At 37.4% G+C, this 4,745-nt stretch overlaps 1 non-coding gene across 1 annotated transcript; it reads left to right on the plus strand.

The window, feature by feature from the left end:
* The first annotated feature begins 265 nt into the window (after positions 1-265).
* Positions 266-390, plus strand: LOC128044078 (U6atac minor spliceosomal RNA). Its single transcript, XR_008199056.1, has one exon. It is a non-coding gene; the product is annotated as a U6atac minor spliceosomal RNA (small nuclear RNA).
* The last annotated feature ends 4,355 nt before the right edge of the window (positions 391-4,745 follow it).

Raw genomic sequence — 4,745 nt, forward strand, 5'->3', positions numbered from 1 at the left:
AGTTTGATCCCTGGGTGGGGAAGATCCCCTGAAGAAGGAAATGGCCACCCACTCTAGTATTTTTGTCTGGGAGATCCAATAGACAGAGGATCCTGGCGGGATGCTGTCCGTGGGGTCGCAAAAGAGTGGGACACAACTTAGCAACTAAAACAACAACTATGTGCTTTATTTCCATTAATTTTCATCTTTATCACAATCCTGGGAAGTAGAGATTATCACCTTCATTTTACAGATGAGAAAATTGAGGCTTCAAGAGTTTAAATCAGTGTTGTAAGAAAGGAGAGAAGGTTAGCACTTCCCTTGACAAGGATGGAAGAGGCTCTCCGGCCTGACAACAGCATACGGTTAAGGCATTGCCACCTACTTCGTGGCATCTAACCACTGTTTTACACTCCTGGCGGATTCAAGTTGATGTATGGCAAAACCAATACAATATTGTAAAGTAATTAGCCTCCAATTAAAATAAATAAACTTTTTAAAAAATTAAAAATAAAAAAAATCAAACTACCAAAAAAAAAAAAAAAAGAGTTTAAATCAATTGTCCAAAGTGATACAACCAATAAATACAAAACCCAGAATCTGAGCCAGGTCCATTTCTGAGTTTAGACCTAGATTTAAGTTTAAAAATACAGAATGTTAAACATAAAGGCCTGGAGGCTATATCAAAAATATTAGCAATGGTAGTCTCTGGGAGATGAGTTTATATTATTATACATTTGAATTATGTATGAGATGAGATATCTATATATGTTAGAATTCACAATTTCCCTATGGTAGATTAGTTTTGCTTTCTCCAATTATTTTTTTTTTTCTCTCAAAATGGAAATTGCTTGACAGTGGTGTTTTTCCCTTGGTTACAAAAATATAGGGTCATTTTTTAAAATCAGCCCATTTAAAAATAATCATTTCCAGTGATTAGTTTCCCTCTGTGTTTTCCTAACTTACTGCATCAAGCATTTTTACTTTTGTAATTCAAAAGCAAATGCTATTTTTAAGAAATGAATTGCACACATCAAGGACTGAGTGATCCGAACAACTAGAGCTCAGACAGTTCCTGAGAAAAAGGCTTGGGGGTTTTGGTTGACCTCAGACCAGAGTGAGTCATCCCAGTGAAGTAGCTGCCAAACACTGGGCAGACAAGTAGAATCGTGGGTCCCAAACTGGAGAAGGAATCCTCCCTTGCGCCTCAGGGCTGTCAGACTTTAGGTGGGCTGGAGAGCTGCCCTGCAGCTGAGGAGAACCTAAGTGCAGTTGAAGGACCTTGGAAAAGAGGCATCCGGGGAGAGGTCTTCACAATACACGTACAGTTGGCATGCAGGTATGGGCAGGGTGACCAAGGGGGCTTAACTTGTCTGGAGAAATAGTGAGCAAGGAGAGGCTAGAAGCCCATCTCACTAATTGATCACATTAGAAGACCTCCCTAATGTTTGTAGAATAGGAATAGGAAGAGATACATCCCCAACTCAATATCTCAGACAGAATGTGCTGGAACTATTAACAATAGTGATAACAATAGTTATCATAATAGTGATAACAATAATGAGAATTGGTGTGTGCCAGACTCTGTATGCCTAGCACATTATAGGTAATACATTATTTAATATATGTAATTATATACAATATATAATACTAATTATGTTGATTATTATATATAATACATGGTATGTTATATAATTGGAACTTCCCAGGTAGCTCAGTGGTAAAAGAATCCTCCTGTAACATAGGAGATGCAGGTTTGATCCCTGGATGGGAAATATCCCCTGGAGAAGGAAATGGCAATCCACTCCAGTATTCTTGCCTGGGAAATCCCATGGACAGAGGAGCCTGGCAGGCTACAGTGCAGAGGGTCACACAGAGTCAGACATGACTGAAGCAACTTAGCACATACACAAGTGTGTGTCTGTGTGTGTGTGTATGTTTGTGTGTGTGTATAGTTAGGCATAAAGAGCCTGGTTGATATATATATATCAGTGGCTTTCAAATTCAATCTATACTAGACTCCTCCGGAAGGCCTCTTGCAACACAGACTGCTGGGTCCCATTCCAAGAGTCACAGATTCAGTATGTCAGAAGCGGGGCTAATTCATAGGTGATTAAATGTGGCTGGTCTGGGAATCATACTTTGAGAACCACAATATACTTTACCTTATTATTTGTCACAACCACCTTGCTGTAGAGATTCTGTTATTATCCCCATTTTACAGATCAACAAACAAACAAAACACATCATCTGAGGTTCCTCACAGAGGCAAAATTACTGTTTACAGCTAGTAAGTGGCAGAACCTAGATTTGAATCTAGGCTTTTCTGATGCCAAAGTTCATGCTTAACAAAAACAATCAGTTCTTTTTTTTTCAGTTAATTGATAAGTAGAAAACAAGATTGCATTGTTTGAAATTAATACAACATTGTAAATCAACTATACTTCAATAAAATTTTTAAAAAGATTCTATGGTTTGGTAACAAACTTGTAAATTGTTCCTTGGAGTTATCAAAAAAATGTCAAAATTTTGATCCCCAGAAGAAGCTGGACAGGAGTTACCAATGTTTCAGAGGTACAGAAAGAGCAATGCCTTGAGGGAGGAAGAGGGACTTTGGATATACCTTGTCCAAGTTTTCTCAGTTCTCTTACAGTTTCAGGATCTTGTGCTGTGGGTTCTCTGCTAGAGCAGTTGTTCTTCCTTTTCTTAGGATGCAATATACCAAATGTGCATTGATCATCTTGTTCAATTGAGCAGGGTAGGCTGAATGATGGCCACCAATGATATCAGGTCCTAAGCCCCAGAAGCTATGAATGTTACCTTATATGGCAAAAGGAACTTTACAGGTGTGTTTATATCAAGAATCTTAGACCTAAACAGACATTTTTCCAAAGAAGACATACAGATGGCCAATAAACACATGAAAAAAATGTTCAACATCACTCACTATTAGAGAAATGCAAATCAAAACTACAATGAGGTATCACCTCACACTGTTCAGAATGGCCATCATCCAAAAAAAAAAAAAAAAAAATCTACAAACAATAAATGCTGGAGAGGATGGGGAAAAAAGGGAACCCTCTTGCCCTGTTGGTGGGAATGTAAACTGATACAGCCACTGTGGAGAACAATATGGTGATTCTTTAAAAAAAACTAGGAATAAAACTACTATATGATTCAGCAATCCCACTACTGGGCATTTAACCTAAGAAAATTGTAATTCAAAAAGACACATTTAATACTTAGGAATAAATCTACCTAAAGAAACAAAAAACCTATATATAGAAAACTATAAAACACTGATGAAAGAAATCAAAGATGACACAAATAGATGGAGAAGTATACCGCGTTCATGGATTGGAAGAATCAATATAGTGAAAATGGGTATACTACCCAAAGCAATCTACAGATTCAATGCAATCCCTATCAAGTTACCAAAGGTATTTTTCACAGAACTAGAACAAATAATGTCACAATTTGTATGGAAATATAAAATATAAAAAACCTCAAATAGCCAAAGCAATCTTGAGAAAGAAGAATGGAGGAATCAACCTGCCTGACTTCAGACTATACTACAAAGCTACAGTCATCAAGACAGTATGGTACTGGCACAAAGACAGAAATATAGATCAATGGAACAAAATAGAAAGCCCAGAGATAAGTCCACTCACCTACAGACAACTTATCTTTGACAAAGGAGGCAAAAATATATAATGGAGAAAAGACAGTCCCTTTAACAAGTGGTGCTGGGAAAACTGGTCAACCACCTGTAAAAAAATAAAACTAAAACACTTTCTAACACCACACACAAAAATAAACTCAAAATGGATTAGAGATCTAAATGTAAGACCAGAAACTATAAAACTCCTGTAGGAAAACATAGGCAAAACACTTTGACATAAATCACAGCAAGATCCTCTATGACCCACCTCCCAGAGTAATGGAAATAAAAGCAAAACTAAACAAACGGCACCTAATTAAACTTAAAAGCTTTTGCACAACAAAGGAAACTATAAGCAAGGTGAAAGGACAGCTTTCAGAATGAGAGAAAATAATAGCAAATGAAGCAACTGACAAAGAATTAATCTCAAAAATATATAAGCAGCTCATGCAGATCAATACCAGAAAAATAAATGACCCAATCAAAAAATGCGCCAAAGAACTAAACAGACATTTCTCCAAAGAAAACATATAGATGGCTAACAAACACATGAAAAGATGCTCAACATCACTCATTGTCAGAGAAATGCAAATCAAAACTACATTGAGGTACCACCTCATGCCAGTCAGAATGGCTGCTATCAAAAACTCTACAAACAATGAGAGAGTGTGGAGAAAAGGGAACCCTCTTACACTGTTGGTGGTACAGTGTACAGCCACTATGGAGAACAGTGTGGAGATTCCTTAAAAAAACTGGAAATAGAACTGCCATATGACCCAGCAATCCCACTGCTGGGCATACACACCGAGGAAACCAGAATTGAAAGAGACACGTGTACCCCAATGTCCATTGCAGCACTGTTTACGATAGCTAGGACATGGAAGCAACCTAGATGTCCATTGGCAGACGAATGCATAAGAAAGCTGTGGTACATATACACAGTGGAATATTACTCAGCTATTAAAAAGAATGCATTGGAATCAGTTCTAATGAGGTGGATGAAACTGGAGCCTATTATACAGAGTGAAGTAGGTCAGAAAGGAAAACACCAATACAGTATATTAACACATATATATGGAATTTAGAAAGATGGGAATGACAACCC

This window comes from Budorcas taxicolor, chromosome 2 (assembly GCF_023091745.1).
Source record: "Budorcas taxicolor isolate Tak-1 chromosome 2, Takin1.1, whole genome shotgun sequence".
NCBI classification, from domain to species: Eukaryota; Metazoa; Chordata; class Mammalia; order Artiodactyla; family Bovidae; genus Budorcas; species Budorcas taxicolor.